Source organism: Schistocerca cancellata, chromosome 4 (assembly GCF_023864275.1).
Source record: "Schistocerca cancellata isolate TAMUIC-IGC-003103 chromosome 4, iqSchCanc2.1, whole genome shotgun sequence".
Taxonomy (NCBI): domain Eukaryota; kingdom Metazoa; phylum Arthropoda; class Insecta; order Orthoptera; family Acrididae; genus Schistocerca; species Schistocerca cancellata.
The window spans coordinates 326,510,538-326,529,606 of record NC_064629.1 but is presented as its reverse complement, the minus strand read 5'-3'; positions in this window follow the sequence as shown (position 1 = coordinate 326,529,606).

The window sequence follows — 19,069 nt, the reverse complement described above, 5'->3', positions numbered from 1 at the left end:
AATCAGCAGGGTTTCAGAAGATGCCTGAGAGAAAATTATGAGATATAAGGAAAATAGACTTATATCAGTGGACATAGCATCTCTCCAAGTTTTTAACTCACATTGCACACGCTTAATATGAACACCATTTGTGATATGGCAAATGTTAATATGCATATGCAATCCATTGAAGCTGCTGATATGAACTGACCAGGAAAGGATGACAGAAATCTACTTTGGGAATTTGTTTATTGTGTTGTTGTCTGCAGAGTGGATGATTTGTCTACATATCCTGACATGCCAGGTCCCCAGTGCAACTACTGCACAGCTTGTATTATGACTTGAAACTTGGAGAGATGCTCTATCCGATGAGGTATGGCATGTCGTTGTAAGTATTGTTGTTTTCATGCAGTTATCTTCTGAAACACCACGGGTTGGGTGAAGCCTCCAGTTTTGGTCACAACCAAATATGTGGCCACTTTTATGCAATTAGTGAATTTTTAAACTTCTTTTGAATACTAGCCAATCTTACAGTACCTTCTTATAAACAACACAAAATGTGCTGTGTAATTAGATATAGAAGTATTTCTTTGTTTGGTCTTGTTTGAAGTCATAATTCTCTGAAAAGGAATGTGTTGAAGAAGTTGAGTTTTGTAGAATTTTTCCTTAAGGAACACATAATCAGTTTTTAATATTCTAAATGTTTAAATAAAACAGGGAGATAAGGTTAAATGTTATAGTTTCATTTCCTACAAGTTAAATATGATGCAACACAAAAAATAACATTAATCTTCTATGGCAATTAACAGGTCCATATTTAGTGTTGGTTCCCTGTCATTGCCATGTATGTGGCTGTAGGTAGAGAGCCATGTGTGTGCCCTGTTCTGGCCACTTTTAAAAATATATGCAAAACATTTATAATACAGACCTGGTATGCATTCTGACTACACTAATTTTATTTAAGCAGGCTTATTTAAAATATTGTTGATATTTTTTATATCAAGAGACACCTAATTAATATTCTTGCCTGTGCATCTCATATTAATTTAGCTGCACTTGTAAGATGGTAAAATATATAATACAAATTATGGAAATATAACATTTATTTAACTCAAGGTTTTTGAGTCACCCAAAGAATGAGATTTTATTGTTTCTCAATGAAGTTAAAACACAGTGGACACCATTATTGAGGAAAGGAAGGTTGCTACTGCAAGCAAATTGTACAATGCTCAAACAACATTATGAAATAAAGTGTTGGTCTAGCTCCACAAGAATCTACTTTGCACTGTGGTCCACATTCTGTTTTAGGAGGGGGAAAAAATGTTGATGTCCATGGTTCCCGACTGTTCCAACTTGGAGTTTCGAGTTACTAAGAAAAATGTCTATGTATCTTTGCAAAAACTGACAGAAAATACAGATTTGCGAAATTATAAAGCTGCATTGCAACACTCAACCTAGACAAAAGTTATATCATGGCATTCTTAAAAAACACGAAGTTTTGTCACAAAAAAGTCAAGTGTTAATAGGGCTCTAGGTTCTACTACAGGGGAGAAAAATAAGAAACTGATTCTAGGAAGTATCTGAAACTCTGAATGATAACAATATGATAAATTACCGTAACAGTTTTTAATATGGATCAAACCACTTTTCCGACACCTAAAGGGGATCTAATTGTAGACTGTCTAGACCACTCATAACAGTACTTTATATTAACTCGTTTTCTGTGCCATCAATTTCTCTAATTATTATGTACTTTATGCATGATTGTTTTCTTATATGCCTGATTAAAGAACAAATTACTTTCTAGCAAACTGATTCTAGAATTATTTGAAGCCCCAGTTTTATTATAACATGCAGTGGCCAAAAGTTGGTGAAATGACTGGGGCCAAAGCTGGGGAAATGCTCCTTTTCATATTCACTACTTCTTTTTGCTTTTGTTATAAAACTTAGAATATTTGTTTCCTACATAGTTGCAATTTACAGACTTTGATATATATGATTTTTTGAAGTAATTCACATTATGAAGCTTGTTGTGTGCATCTAGCTCATTATGAGGAGGAGGGGAGACAATATGATTGAGAGAATTGTCACCATAGATGAGCTTTGGGCCAGGGCCTATGAGCCAGTCTGCAGAATGGCATCATCCAGGCCCACCACACAGGCAGAAATTTCGTCACTATCCCTCTCCTGTCAAGTTAATGCTCATCATAGTCTATGACATTAGAGGAGTGATTTTGTCCATTTCATCCCATATGGAGAAACTGTTAATGCACTGTACTACTGCTGCACTTTCCTGCAATGACACCACAACAGGCTATTCAGGTGAAACCTCCTGAACATCTACATGACACATTAATTCTTCAGGCAGCATGAGAACCCATATGACAGTGGGTGTGTGTGTGTGGAATCTGCTAGTGTGAAGGGTGTTGGAAGTACTGAAGTGTCCACGATATTCACCAGACTTATACCCTGCAATTATGACCTGACACCAAGACTGAAAGAGCAATTGCGTGGAACATGCTTTCATACGCATGAAGACATTGCTACAGCAGTGACATGTAAGATCCAATGATTTGCCAATGGTGAGGCCCCAGGTATCCAGCATCTTCCACAGCATTTCTAGTGTGTGATGTATTTGTTGGAAGAGTATTTCGAGGGACCCTTAGATGTCACAGGTCCACATTCCTGTCTTGTACTATTGTGTACTGTTGCAACTGACAGTAAAACACATTTGAAATAACAAAATTTGTTTTGATTTCTTTCTCATGCTATATCTTTATGGTGGCATGTGTGTTCTCCATCTCCCTACATGTAATGTTTACATATGAACTAACCTTCCATTTACATATTTGAGAATGTTTTAACTTGTTACCATTTCTATAATAAAAATAGTTGCAATGACCCTCATAGAAGGTTTATTGAGAAGAGTTAATAGGAAAAGTTTACATGCGATGCCAGATATTAATAATTCTTAAATTAAAATCAAAACAATCTGAAATGTATTTCAGAGGGAAATGAGAAAGTCTGTTACGGAACATGATGATCTAGAAATTTAAAATTTTTCCATGATATCAAATATATAGCAAGAACTTTGAAAATCACTTTCTAGATGTAACTGGAAATATTTGGTACAGTCAGTTCTTAAAAAATACAGCCAGTACTACAAGTGTACAACTAATTTAAAATCACTGCAATTTCTTCCAGGAAAATCTGGAAAATAATTAAACCCTCTAAAAGCAAATGGTGTTGGCAACAGTTCAAGCAAAATACTAAAAACACATTTTTTGATGTAGCTACTGCACACAGCCACATCCAAGAAAAGTGATGTATTTAAGAATGGATTAACATGTCTGCAGCTACAAGATTATTTGTCAGTCACAATTTAGATTCCAGAAGGACCTCTCCACTGAACATGCCATCTCCCATTTCACTGAGTGGATACTGGTACTAAAATATATGAATGGCAATATTTCATATATCAGGATATTTATGATACATCCAAGGCATCTGAACTGCAAACCATGACATTTGGAGATAATTGAAGTTTGTGGCTTTCAAGATGTAATGAATAAGTGGTGAGGGGGCAGGAAGATTTTACTTCATATTTAAACGATATGAAGCAAAGAGTCATGGTAGATAGCTTATGCAGTTCTCATGATTAATCGTCTTCTGGGTAAGAGCAAATTGCTATAATCATTTTACAGTGGTAAATTCTGAATCCACACTTGTTCTTGCTATAACCTTCCATTTTACACTGATACAGCAGAAATAATATTCTCTCACAATGTGCTCACAATGATACAAGCATCATAATCAAGTCCAACAGAGCTGCAACAACAGCAAGAGTAAAACATGAAATACCGGTACTCAAAAGTATTAGCGATAGATTCAAAATAAATAGTCTATCACTTAAATTAAAAAAAATCCAGTTTACTCAGTTATGTGCTAGATGAAATATATCTTCAACACTAATAATAAAGCATAGGGGAAAAGATGTATGTAAAACATTGTTCAAAATTATCGGGTCAGCATTTTGACCAGATTTTCAATTGGAAATCACATATTACAGATCTTCTCAAATGATTGAGTTCATCAATATTTACTCTGTGTGTTGATTTTGGCAATGAAATTATTAGAAAATTAGCTTGCCCTACATATTTCCATTCACTAATGTCATACAGAGTAATTTTCTGTGGCACTTTTAGATAAATTACTCATTGGAGAAATATGTGCTGTACAAATATTATCTGATGTCCAAATTCAAACTTCATAGAAGTAGTTGTTTGAAAAATTAGCTGTGCTAACAACAGTATCATGATACACTTGCTCTCTTATAAAGTTTGTTGTGAAGAAATAGACACAGTTGGAACATAACAGTAGCATCCACGATTACTCTGGTAACTAAAACAGGCCCCACTATCGACAACTTACCTTTACATTTCTAGAGAAATGAGTGATGTGAGAGGCAATTAAATCATAACCTTCTCTGCTTTTTTAAAAAGAGAATTCTTTACACTTTCATCTATCTTCTATTAAAGCACATATATTTAGTATGAATAAGTATACAAACTAGTGGGACATCCACATGTTCATAAAGCCTAATATTGAAGATTGGCTTATAACTCTAAAATTTAAGTTTTTTGTAAAAAGTATGGTCAATGAGGAATATTTTCATTTGCTTTTTGAACTTCTATGAGTTATCAGAGTCCTCTTTCACATTAAGAGGAAGCTTGTTATAAACTTTTATTTCACACTCAGTAAACACTTCTGCACATTATTTTGTGAATGTTGCAGTGAATTTGTGGAGACTGTTCTCCTGATATATATAAGGAAGAGGACTGGGATCAATACACTTCCCTGGGGGTCACCTATATTAATATATTTATATCTGATCAGTATTTTACCATTAGTCTTTTAGAAACATGTGAGATTTCAGCTCTTTGCATCCAGTTTTTCAAGTATGATTTAAATCAATTCCTTGCCATACCCCTTATTCCTAACACACAAAAATCGCAACACCAAAAAATAATTAAAGTAGAGTAATGAAATTTCAGGAATAAATTTGTCTAGGTAACATATGTAAGTGATGTAAGCATGTGACATAACCACAAGAGTGCTCCTGCAGTCATACAGAATTGCACCCTAGATCAAAGCCTGCACTGGCCTCCTTCTAACTACCACAAGGCCAGCACTGGCACCGAGGCAGAACCAGCTTTCATCAGAAAACACAAAGAAGGCCTCCACACTGCCATTCCAATGAGCTCTCGCTTGACACCACTGAAGTAGCATATGGCAGTGGTTTGGGGTCAGTGGAATACACGTTACAGGGCGTCTGGCTCGGAGCTGTAATTGAAGTAGCCGATTTGTGACAGTTCGTTGTGTTACTGCGCCACCGAAGATGGTCTTCCCTCTCTGTACTGCCATGTGGACATCCGAAGCCAGGTCTTCTTGTGACCATACATTCTCGTGACCACCACTGCCAGTAATCGTGTACAGTTGTTACGTTCCTGAGAAGTCTTTCTGCAATACCACGGAAGGAACATCTAGCTTCTCGTAGCCCCATTACGCGACATCGTTCAATGTCAGTGAGGTGTCATTAACGGCGTCTTTATCGCCTTAAAGACATTCTTGACTAACATCAACTCACCACGTCCAATCTCAAACGTAACTCGCGCTCACGACCGTTACAGCGTGTATTTAAAGCAAACCTGATTCTCTTCCTCATAGTGATGTAACTGTCGCCACCCTCATGCGACTGGTGCGAGATTTTAGTAGACACTATCGTTCAGATGTAGAAACACGCCTACCAACTTTCGTTTATGTCGCACAAATCCTTCTTGATGATGCGGTTTTTTTTCCATCAGTGTAGTTCTCATATGCGTAATATAAATTCGGTGGTCAACTGTGTCAAACGCTTTTGATATATATTAGGCGAGGACGGTCAATGATTTCTTCAATGCGGATGCACGCCAGATTCGAACTCTGAAGGGAATCGGCGAAATGGCGTGAGTAATGCGGGTACTGAGCAAGGGGTACTACATTCGTATCGTGTGGATAGGATGAGAACTTGGGTCTAGCGGGAGGCGTGCTAGGGTAGTCCGTACAGTTGTGATGACCACTGTGTCAGGATGGTGCAGTGGTCGGTACATCTGCCTAGGAGACCAGGTTTCCACCCTGGTCTGGCACAAATTTTTAACCTTCCCCGTTGATTTAAATCAATGCCCTCTCGTAGACACATTCTGCAATTTCTTTGTGTCTTAGATGTTTAGTCTCTTCAAAAATCTTAATTAGCAAAAATTGGAATTATTATTTTACCTAAGAAGTACTTAAGAAAGGCCAAAGTAGCGCTATCGATATCATTTTTTTCCAGCTGTTTCATTAACTGTGTAACTATTCTCTCGATACTGGTTCTAACGTACTCATCCAGTTCTAGCGTGAGAACATGCGGCTAAGATTACTCTTTGGTGAAGGTTCTCCTTTTGCGAAGCACAATTATTGTGCTTTTGCGTTATGCTCCCAAACACGATTAAGTGCAGTTGTAGGGAAGAATGAAAGAAAATTACAGTTTAATGTCACGTCGATGGCGAAAATGCGAGAAACGGAAGACAAACTGAAATAGGAAAAAGATGGAGCAGGAAATCGGCAGAATTCTTTTGAAAGAAACAGTCTCAGCAGTTGCCTTAATCGATTTTGGTAAAGTATAAAAAACTTTAATCTGGAAGAGTGTACAGGAATTTGATATCCGCTCTTCCGGAATAGGAGCGTACAACCTAATGTGGCAGTTGCGTCATCCTCAGCCGCACTGGGTACTCATCTTTAAAGCTCTGGAAAGTTGTTATAAGTGGTCCATGAAACGATAACGTTATACTTTCTAATGCAGAGTGACAAATTAAAAAAAATAGATGTGTGCCTATATTTTCCTTTCTTAAACAAGTTTTGAATACAGTTTCAGAGCATTAAGTAAAGAAACTTTCTGAAAATAATGTAACAGTGTTTAGGACATGAAGCAAAAGTTTAAGTAGTTGTGTTACCAAATGCAGACCGTCATAGCAACGTAAATCTGTATCCAACAATATTTGTTAGTGAGGCTTATTAACTTCATACCGTAATCATTATTGCAGCTAAGGCATTTAGCCATACTATTCGCTAGTGCGATAAGAGACATAACTGTTTCAATCTAATGAAATAAAACTAACATATTTCACTAGCATCTGAAACGCTGAAATCTACTCCCGCTCATCCCCTTAACATCTTATCCTAACAGCACAATTTTCTGTGTCCAAGAGGGGTACACAGAGACGTACATTACGGCCAAAGGCGCCCACACGAGAGTTTGTAGGAGAGATGAGCGACACGAATTTTAACGTTTTGAAAGAGGAATGGCGACTTGTTAGTGGCCACAAAAAAGTTGCACTTCCGACTCTGTTACAACCCGCGTAATATCGACTTTGAATCACTTTCTTGAAACAAGAACACCTGACTTCATTATTTCTTTCCCTTTCCCTGAGCTCTTGGGCGGGGAGGGTGGGGGGTGCAACCCCTTCCCTTACCCCCGCCCTTTTCCCTCCGGTATGGATGGCCTTAATGAGAGTATCTGCGTAAAATCGCTCTGAAGATTCTGTAACTATGAAAATGACTACCAACAGGTACACTGTAGATGGCATCACAGTTTCCTGAAGGTAAAATCGTAATATATAGTCGGGTTTGTGGCACAGCAGTTATTTTAACTTTATCATAAATGAAAGCAGCTCGCGCTCCATTTGTGGATGGAAAGTATGAAGAATAGTTGGTCGCAGACGTTTCTCTCTGTGTGCGGCGGCGTCTTCCTTTGTTCCATCCGAGTTTCTACTCTCTACATTATTTCAGCTTGCGCGCATCTCTGTAATCGACACAAGAGTAAATATACAGAGTTCAAAAGGAAAAATCGTTCATCAATGAGCGAGATAAACTTACAGATTTATCTCCGCGAACCCAACTGCGCGGTAAACATGCTGAACGGCTAATAAATAAACATATGAAACATACGAATAAAAGAAATTCGCTTGATGCTAACGAATTATTTGTAGGAAATAATTAGTCCTCGAATCCACTGACAGTGCGGTGGTATAAAAGCAGATTTTTACAATAAGTCGAATTCAGTTACAAGAGGCATACCCAAAAGAAGCGTTACCTGTACACAACCGGTGACATACGCCGCCTAAGCTACCCACTGCGCCTCGGGGAGACTGTTGGTTTGAAGCAGCAAGCGCCAGACGTGGGTGAGGTAGCAGGCTGGCCAACACAATGGCTTAATCACGCTCCGCATTTAACAATACATCGTTCGTCCCAAATGTCGATTCGCAGGTAACGCAAGATCTAGCGGTTTTTTTTTTAAGTTGCTATTCGAATTGCCGTGAATCGAATTTCGTCAGTTTGTTTGATACATTCGCACCAGTGTAGTATTCCGTTACTGCCACAGTGCTCAATAGTTATTTCTTCTCAATAGAAATTTTTCTAAGTTACAATCAAACTGTTGTAGCTTATAGCTTAATTAATTACACGTCCAGTAGCTGATATTCACGATAAACATTATGATACAGAATGCATACTAGGAGGAACGAAGTTTATTTAAAACAATGCTGCAGAAGAAGCTGTCTAGGAGAAACAATTGTAGTCCACATTTTCGACACAGTGACACATTTTAAAGTTATTTTCATAGGGAGATGTTCAAAGAATTTTGATGTTGTGCGCAGTTATGAATACTAATGTCACCCTATAACTAGAATAATAAATTATTGACAACAAATTTCGTGAGGTTGAAGTTGTTACTGGAAACTGCTTTTATGTACGGTATGTCTACAAGACATATATGTGTGAACCCAACATGTACTTCTAATTAGGCCTACTTTCTTTAATAGAAAGAACTTTTTTATCTAAATGAGGAGATACCTGAAAATACACTGGCGTGTAAAACTTAAGATTGAAAGTAGCTTTCCCATGATTTGTGATCGCCAAGTGACATAGCATGGTGAAACTTGGGCTATACATAGAAACAAGGGCGCCCATATCAGGTGGCAAGGGGCGGCCGCCATCCCCCCCCCCCCCCTGTCCATTTGGCTCTCAGCGAAAGAAAAAAATATAGTGTAGTCTGGTATTTTTCTTTCAAGAAAATGATTTAAAGATCAGTTTACGCATGTTTTTAACAGGTTCGGAACTGTAACCTTTTTATGTCTACTTACTTACAAATGCTCCATACACCCAGGTCTAGCCTCCCCCCTTCCCCCCAACAACTGTCACATGGGTGCTCTTGCCTTAAGTATAAAATATTTTTTTCCGCAAAATTTCCATACAAACAATTGCCATAGCACAATATACATGTAAAACAAATGCTATCTCTTTAGCCGTCCATAATAGCGAAAGTGTTGCTGGTGCAAGATTTTGCGTATGAACTGACGCCCCGATTATGTCCCATAAATGTTTGATGGGATTGATGTCAGGCGATTTGGGTAGCCGAATCATTTGCTCGAATCGTCCAGAATGTTCCGACATGGTGCATTGTCACCCATAAAAATTAATTTGGAACATGCAGTTCATGGATGGATGCAAATGGTGTCCAAGTGGGCGAACATATCCATTCAGTCAATGATCGGTTCTGTTGGACCAGAGGAACCAGTCCATGTCATGTACGCAAAGCCCACACTATTACTGAGCCACCAACAGCTTTCACAGTACCTTGTTGACAACTTGGGTCCATGGCTTCATGGGGACTGTGCGACACTCGAACCATACTATCAACTCTTATCTACTGAAATTGGGACTCACCTGAGCCGACCTAGGTTTTTCAGACGTCTAGGGTCCAACCGATACAGTCACGAACCCAGGAACGGTGCTGCAGGCGACGTCATGCTGTTAGCAACGGCAGTCGCGTCGGTCGTCAGCTGCCATAGCCTATCAATGCCAAATTTCTCCGAACTAGCCTAACGGATATTTTCGTCGCTCGTTTCACATTGATTTCTGTGGGTATTTCATGCAGTGTTACTTCTCTGTTAGCGCTGACAACTGTAGGCAAACGCCGCTGCTTTCGGTCGTTAAGTGAAGGCCATCGGCACTTCGTTGTCTGTGGTGAGAGGTAATGCCTGAAATCTGGTATTCACGGCACACTTTTGACACTGTGGATCTCGGAATACTGAATTCCTCAACGATTTCCGAAATAGAATGTCCCATACGTCTAGCTCCAACTACCACTGCGCATTCAAGGCCCGTTAACTCTCATCGTGGAGCCATAGTCACATTCGGAAACCTTTTCGCATAGATCACCTAAGTACAAATGAAAGCTCCGCCAATAGACTGCCCTTTTATGCACTGTGTGCAAGATACTACCAGCATCTCTATACGTGTGTATCACTGTCTTGTATTCGGGAGGACGAAGGTTCAACCCTGCGTACGGCCATCCTGATTTAGGATGTCCGTGATTCCCCTAAATCGCTTAAAGCAAATACCGTGATGGTTCTTTCTAAAAGGCACGGCCACTTTCCTTCTCCACCTTCCCTAATCCGAGCTCGGGGCCCTTCTCTCATGACCTCTTTGTTGACGGGACGTTAAACACTAAGCTCCTCCTCCGCTATCCCATGACTTTTGTCACTTCAGTGTATTAGCAGATTCGCGTTATATACGTTTTTAACCTCATAACAATTATGTTTTTATTCTGATTTTATCGTTTTATATTATTTTCTTTTCAACGAGTTTAAGTGATCGAAATGGATCCTACGCGCTGGGAAAGAAGGACAAAGTGTAAACAGAGCATAAGGCAGCGTGCTTCTGTTTTATTTCTACCTTTGATGATTTAAGTCCGTTCCAGTCGCTATTTTGCATTATGTTTGCGCATGTGAAAAATTGGAACAACGTAAAGTATCACACAGTTTCTGTTTTAAGATATACAGACATACATAAACGAATCGCTTCATGCATGACAGTGTGCTGTAGCAATATGTTCGAAAAAGCCTCACGTGGAAAGGCAATTTTTCAGGGGGTCATGTCTCGGTTTCTATTATCACAGAGATGGGAAGTCATGTGTTTTGGATAGTTCTTGACCTAGCGAACATTTGTAAATCTATCGGAAGAACGGATATCCTGTATATAGCTGTCCTACACCACAGGATCAAAATTTAAGCTTTTTGACACTTTTTCTAGCCAAAACAAATTGAGCAGATCGGTTGGTTCTTACAAAAGCACAATTTGTTCGTGGGCGGTTCCTGAGAAAACCCCGAAGAAGCATGATTTCTAGATTCGAAATATACCAGTTGTGGATATGACCACTTTCATAATTTCTGTTCTTGACAGATTGTCGAAATTTATCCGGTTTTTGCACAATGGGTCGCAATTGTCTAAATAACTAACATAACAAATAGCTCTAATTGTAACTGTACATTCTTTATACATTAATCTAGAAACGCCATTTTCCAGTTTTCGAAAATGTGTCTCCATTACCAAGATACATCCGACGATTTTTAGGTACCAAAAGTACCAGTTGTGGGGATAACCACTGCTGCACTTTCCAGTCATGGCAAATCGTCGAAATTTTTAACATACGTGGTTAAGATGATGTTTTAGGGGAACCTTGTAACTTTTGTTGATATCGTTATGCCGTACACAGATCCAGAGGTTCAAAGTTACCGTACTTATACACGTCAAATACGCGTGTAATATAAAGTCTGAAGCGTAAATGTAGTTTTAACTAACCTGATAAACACATGGAAAGGGTTCTAGGGTCATCGCAAGGGGCTTGAGATCACCAAGCTGTGTTTTTAGTCAGCATATTTTCACCTATGAAACTTTATAATGCATTGTCTCTGTATAATGGGCACGTCTATAGAAATATGCCCAATGTGGTAAAGCTGTGGCAAAAGATTCGCTAAAAAGAGTATTACCATACCTGAAAAGAACTTAAAATGACTGGAAGGACTGCAAAGTCAGCAAAATATTTCTAATAACATTTTTACTTTTTTGGGATATAAACATGAGCCGGGCGTCCCCGCTGGATTCCGATTGACGAGCAAAGTATCTAGAAAAAATGTAAAGCATACGATTTTAGTAAAAGTAGTAGAAGTAACTTTATTCATCCGTCTATCTATTTTTACAAGGATGTAGAACATGTCAAATCATCACACTACTGGCCACTAAAATTTCAACACCACGAAGATGACGTGCTACAGACGCGAAATTTAACCGATAGGAAGAAGATACTGTGATATGTAAATGATTAGCTTTTCAGAGCATTCACACAAGGATGGCGCCGGTGGCGACACCTACAACGTGCTGACATGAGGAAAGTTTCCAACCGATTTCTCATACACAAACAGCAGTTGACCGGCGTTGCCTGGTGAAATGTTGTGATGCCTCGTGTAAGGAGGAGAAATGCGTACCATCACGTTTCCGACTTCGGTAAAGGTCGGATTGTAGCAATCGCGATTGCGAATTACCGTATCGCGGCATTGCTGCTCGCGTTTATCGAGATCCAACGACTGTTAGCAGAATATGGTATCGGTGGGTTCAGGAGGATAATACGGAACGCCGTGCTGGATCCCAACGGCCTGGTATCACTAGCAGTCGAGATGACAAGCATCTAATCCGCATGGCTGTAACGGATCGTGCAGCCACGTCTCGATCCCTGAGTCGACAGATGGGGACGTCTGCAAGACAACAACCACCTGCACGAACAGTTCGACGACGTTTGCAGCAGCATGGACTATCAGCTCGGAGACCATGGCTGCGGTTACCCTTGACGCTGCATCACAGACAGGAGCGCCTGCGATGATGTACTCAACGACGAACCTGGGTGCACGAATGGCAAAACGTGATTTTTTCGGGTAAATCCAGGTTCTGTTTACAGCATCATGATGGTCACATCTGTGTTTGGCGACATCGCGGTGAACGCACATTGCAGCGTGTATTCGTCATCGCCATACTGGCGTATCACCCGGCGTGATGGTATGGGGTGCCATTGGTTACACGTCTCGGTCACCTCTTGTTCGCATTGAAGGCACTTTGAACAGTGGACGTTACATTTCAGCATTTCAGATGTGGTACGACCCGTGGCTCTACCCTTCATTCGATCCCTGCGAAACCCTACATTTCAGCAGGATAATGCACGACCGCATGTTGCAGGTCCTGTGCCGGCCTTTCTGGATACAGAATATGTTCGACTGCACCCTGGCCAGCACATTCTCCAGATCTCTCACCAATTGAAAACGTCTGGTCAATGGTGGCCGAGCAACTGGCTCGTCACAATACGCCAGTCACTACTCTTGATGAACTGTGGTATCATGTTGAAGCTGCATGGGTAGCTGTACCTGTACACGCCATCCAAGCTCTGTTTCACTCAATGCCCAGGCGTATCAAAGCCGTTATTACGGCCAGAGGTGGTTGTTCTGGGTACTGATTTCTCAGGATCTATGCACCCAAATTGTGTGAAAATGTATTATCACATGTCAGTTGTAGTATAATATATTTGTCCAATGAATACCCGTTTATCATCTGCATTTCTTCTTGGTGTAGCAATTTTAATGGCCAGCAGTGTATTTACAAGTTTAGACCAATTTAAAAAAAGCTAATTCGTGTACACATACATTTACAGACTTCTAGTTAGAGACAATCATTAGATTTACTCCTGGTATACAATACCTTTTTTTTACAAATAACTTATTAAATAATGTAATGTCACACTGTTCACTCATAACTGACTATCAGTCACTGCACACACTATACACACTTTGTTTCGCAACGCTTCGCTCACTTCACACACACACACACACACACACACACACACACACACTGGTGGTGATCTCTGGGCCATTTTCCGTACCACAGCTTCTCATTTGCTATCCTGAAAAACTGAGTCAGCATCCCTCCCTCTATAATGAGTGAGATGTTGAGCTCAGAAGGAGGAAGAGGTGTTAGTGCTGTGCTATGCATAGCTTGGGGGTAATTATTCACAGAAAAGGAAAAAAGAAGGAAAAAAACACAGTGTGAAGGTGTTATGAGGAATGTTGAATAATCATTATTGTTATTTATTTGTATAAGATTTTTTTTACCAAACCCCTACTCTGTTTTATCTAAGTAATCCTTCAATGTATAAAATGTATTGCATAACAGGTGCTTTTTAGCTTCCTTTTTAAATAAGTGTATTTTTGCAATGTATTTAATGTCTTTTGGTAATTTATTGTACAGTTTTATTCCTTGCTAGAAAATGCTGTTTTGAGTTTTATGTTTATTTTTTCTTGGTAAATGTAAGTTGAGGCTAGCTCTTGTTCCATGGTCATAGACAGAGCTGTTTGTGTGGTAATTACCAATGTTATTTTTGATGTGTACAACTGACTGGTAAATGTATTCACATGGTGCAGTTAAAATCCCCAGTGTTTTGAACAGATATTTACAATGAGCTTGACTACTATTTTTGGTTATTATTCTTATGGCTCTTTACTGGAGTTTGAAAATTGTGTTCATATTTTGTGCATTTCTTCCCCAAAACAGAATGCCACAGCTAAGAATTGAGTGAATGAATGAATAGTATGTAACTAAAAGACACCACATGTTACACACTGATGATAGGATTCTAAGGGCATAACATGCTGATGACATTCTGTTTGCAAGTACCTTTGTGTGTTCACACCACTTCAACTGAGAATCAATATTCATTCCTAGAAATTTTGCATTTGTTACACAGTCTATAGAGGTGTCATCTATATTGAATTTAACATTGTCATTTTCCTTCTTCAGTCTGAAATTCATGGCGTTAGCTTTCTTTATGTTCAATGTCACTTTATTGCTTATTGACCAAGTGTAAACTTCCTTTAGAGTTTCATTTGCTTTCTCTGCTAGGAGTTCTCTTGATTTCTCAGTGACTATAATATCGCTGTCATCAGCGAAGTGACTCCATGAGTAACACTACTGGGAAAGTTATTGATGTATATCAGGAACAGTATTGGTTCTAATATGCTACCTTGCGGAACACCTATATTAATGTATTTTGGTACTGATAATTGTTTTACTAAATGTTTAGATCTGTTTGAAGTATGTGTTATCTCTACACTTTGCACCCTTTCTGCTAGGTATGTTCGAACCATTCATTAGCTATCCCTATTATTCCTAATGCATCTAATTTTTTTAATAGAATCTTGTGGTCGACTGTATCAAAGGCGTTAGAAAGATCCAAAAATATGCCTGTGACACACCCATCTTTATGAAGAGCATCAAGCACAATTTTTGTGAATTCTACTATGGCTGACTCCATATTTTTGCCACTTCAGAAACCAAACTGTGATTCGCTTAAAAGATTGTATTCGTTCAGGTAATTCATTAATCTGTCTTTCATAATTGAATGGTAACAGCAGGTAAATGTGCCAGTAATTTTCTATGTCTTCTGCATTACCTTTCTTGCCTGTTTTAACCTCTCTGAAAATGTCCCTGATGTGAAGGAATCGCTTATTATATTTGTGTAATCTCTATGCATTGCTTTAGTAGACACGTTGGTACTTCATCTAACCCTACTGACTTTTTATTTTTTAGTTTTTGAACAGTTTTATTGACTTCATTCTCCATGCCTGGAAGTAACATCATTGCGTTTAGTGCAATATTATTTACAGATGTTGTATTTGTTTTGGGGAATTTTTGCTGTAACTCCTCTGCAGTACTTGAAAAATGATCATTGACATATTTTGCTAAGTGTTGTGGGCCATTTATTACCTTATCCCCCCACCCTTAGCAGTATGTTATTGTTTTTTTTTGCCTCTCCCTTTTTCCTTTTTTATAACAGCACAGGTTGCTTTGCTTTTATTCTCTGCATTATATATTATTTTGTCATTAAATGACTTTTTGCAGTAATCAGCACTTTCCTGTAGACCTTTTTGTATCTATGATAGAAATTACAGAATTCTGGATCATTGTAACTCTATTTCATGGAACTGAGGTATTTAAGTGTTTGAGAGGACTTCTTAATACCTGCTGTTATCCATCTGTTTTTGTGTGATGTTGATACAGACATGCATACTTTTGGAAATGCCTTTTCAAAGTTCAGTTTAAATAATATGGAGAATTTAGAGAATTTCTTATTCGCATTAGTTTACTTATACGCTTCATCCCAGCTTTGATTTGCTAGTTCTTTTGAAAAATCTTTTATTTTGATTTCTGATGGATGTCGTTTGTAGACTTGTAGTTTAGGGAATGATTCGATGCCTGATTTCACTGTTGTTGTTTGACAGAGATGGTCTGACAGTCCGAGATCTTTTAGAGCTAAATCACATTTTCCCTGTCCATATTTGTGGCCACTTGGTCAATTACTGTTGAAGTCATTGTAGTAACCCTTGTTGCACTATTGACCAATAGGGACGTGCCAAAACTTTGAAAGGTATTTATGAGGGTGCTGCTGGATTCATTTATGATATTAGTGTTGATGCTGATGTCCCCATACAGAATTATGCTGACCTTTGTACTTTAGACTTATCTAGAACTTATGTTAATTAATTGAAAAATGTGTCCACACTAACACTGGGAGATCTATACACACACAAAATGATTAATTTCTTGGTGATCTCAAGCCCTGTTAATTCAATAGTTGATATTTCAAAGTGTTTGTCTTTACTTACTGTATTGAGGTCATGTCTTGATTTGAACTGTGTTCCTTTTCTGATATAAATGCATGATCCTCCACCCCTTGAAGCAGTTCTGCAGTAAGCATTTGCTATTACATACAATGATAATACTATATGCTGGATTTCTGTGTCTCTACACCAGTGCTCAGTAACACAAACTATTGTGCAGTTCAAAGATTGGAGCTCAACTTCTAGTAGTTGTATTTTATTTTTTGTTGATTGCATGTTTTAATGGAGGAATGTTAAGTCTGTGAAACGCCGCAAGTTACTCTTTCCAATGGTTTGTCCTTCTTTGTGACATCTGGTATGTATGATATTTGAAGTGTTAAAATCTGTCTTTTGAGTGGTTGTTTCAGTATGTTTTAAACTGCTGGAGATATTCTTTAGGCAGGGGAACCTGTTGTCTGGATTTATCCTAAGAAAGTCCTACTTCTCCTACCCATGACAGGTATTTTACCATGCATGGCCTGAGATCCACCACCTCTACTTTCATGAATCAGCTGTACCAATCTTCCCTTCCCAGTCCTGTTAAGGTGTAGGCCAAGTGAAACCCCATCTGTTGATAGTGCCGACGGGCACCAGAGAAACATAAGCGAAGTTGGCTGCCCTCAGAGTCATCCCTAACACCCCATTGATTCGCCTCTCAGCTCCATCAAGTTGTGGTCGATCATGACGCCGGAACAGCTCAACAAAGTGTACGTTGGAGCCATGAGTCAGGGAAGCTATCTTGACCAGGTCACAACCTATGTAAGGTGCCCCATTCCCGTCCAAACTGTTTCCCACCCCACATCTAGTATCACTAGATGGTCCTCGTTTGTGAAGTCCTCACATAAAGACCGTATGTCCTCTGTCACATGACTTAGCCATGCATTAGGCTTGAGGATACTGGTGGCCTGGTACGCTCCCCCTAAACTCTCCTGTAACTGAGGGCCTACACTTCGCCCATGGCTACTACCCAGCAGCAGCACTTTCTTCTTCCTAACATTTTGTATATTCCCAGGCCTCTTGCCCTCAGCTGAAGTGAGCTGCAAATTTCTTGCTCCTCGTTCTACCTGAGGCTCTTCTGCACTTAACTCTGGCAGTGGTAGATACCTGTTTTTGGTGTTGATGATAAAACTATCAGATCACGTTCTCTTTCTTCCTATCCTCCTACCAGCTGCCAGTTCCCAGCCACCCTCCTCCCCCCTATCCCCTTGATCCTTACTGAGTGAGGTGGCGCAGTGGCTAGCACACTGGACTCACATTCAGGAGGACGACGGTTTAATCCCGCGTCCGGCTATCCTGATTTAGGTTTTCCGTGATTTCCCTAAATCGCTCCAGGCAAATGTCAGGATGGTTCCCTTGAAAGAGCATGGCCAACTTCCTTCCCTCTCCTTCCCTAATCCCATGAGACCGATGACCTCACTGTCTGGTCTCTTCCCCCAAACAGCCCAACCCAACCCAACCCAATCCTTGATCCTTATCAGTTCCTTCCTTGCTTCCTTTTCTGTTCCCCAATCAAAATTTTCCTACCACATACTCTGCAATTCCAGGAGATCCTCTTCTGTTCTCCCAACATTCTCCCCACTGCATCCCCCCCCCCTCCCCCCCGCCAGTGAAAATATTTCCTACAAGATTGGCAACCAACAAATGCCTCTACTCACTACCCTATAACAGCTCCCACATTTTTCACTCATGCTCAGTTTCAAAAGAATAATTAAGTTTTAAGAATGTTTTAAATTTGTCAAGGACGCGAGACTGGCTATATGTAAACGAAAAAGACACAAATGTCTTATATGCGGTTGTTGTTGTTTTTGTACTGATTTAGAGATACAATGACAGAAGAATTAATTAGTAATTACTTTGCTTCTAGAGAATTTACGTTATCAAGAGTGTTTGGTCAGGTTTTTAAACGTTTATGGTTCGAAAAATTTAGGCCTAGATAGCGTCTAACTAGTAAACAATACGAAATGTGTTCGTTAAATGCGATTTAGAAATGTTTAATTACACTTTTATTGCGACAAATAGACACTGATGGAACTAGTAGCTTTCTTTCTTAGACAAATTTTGCACTATCAGGAAAACTTGAATGGAACGTTTTGTGTTTCTGTCACGCAAAATTTCGCGTTATGTCGCAACTATCGGGGGTTCAGATAACACGAAGTTTTTTTCAAGAATAAGCTCCGCTGGGACGGTAATATTCAGTTGTGTAACAAGAACGGACAATACAGCAAATATACGAAACAAAGAAAATTTAAATTTGACACTATTTCCTCTTAAATAAATTCTTTTAGCGGACAAAGAAAATACCTGTGATCTCACTCGGCGGCCATCTTGCTCTTTTGTGTCAACCTTATGTTGTACATACTTATTTGTTGTTTATTTGTGTCAAAATATATAAATTTGTCAAAGTATGTAAATAAAATCTCAAAACTTTACTAATCTTTCGAATTCGTGTTATATAAGCACAGATGAAGGGAACCAGA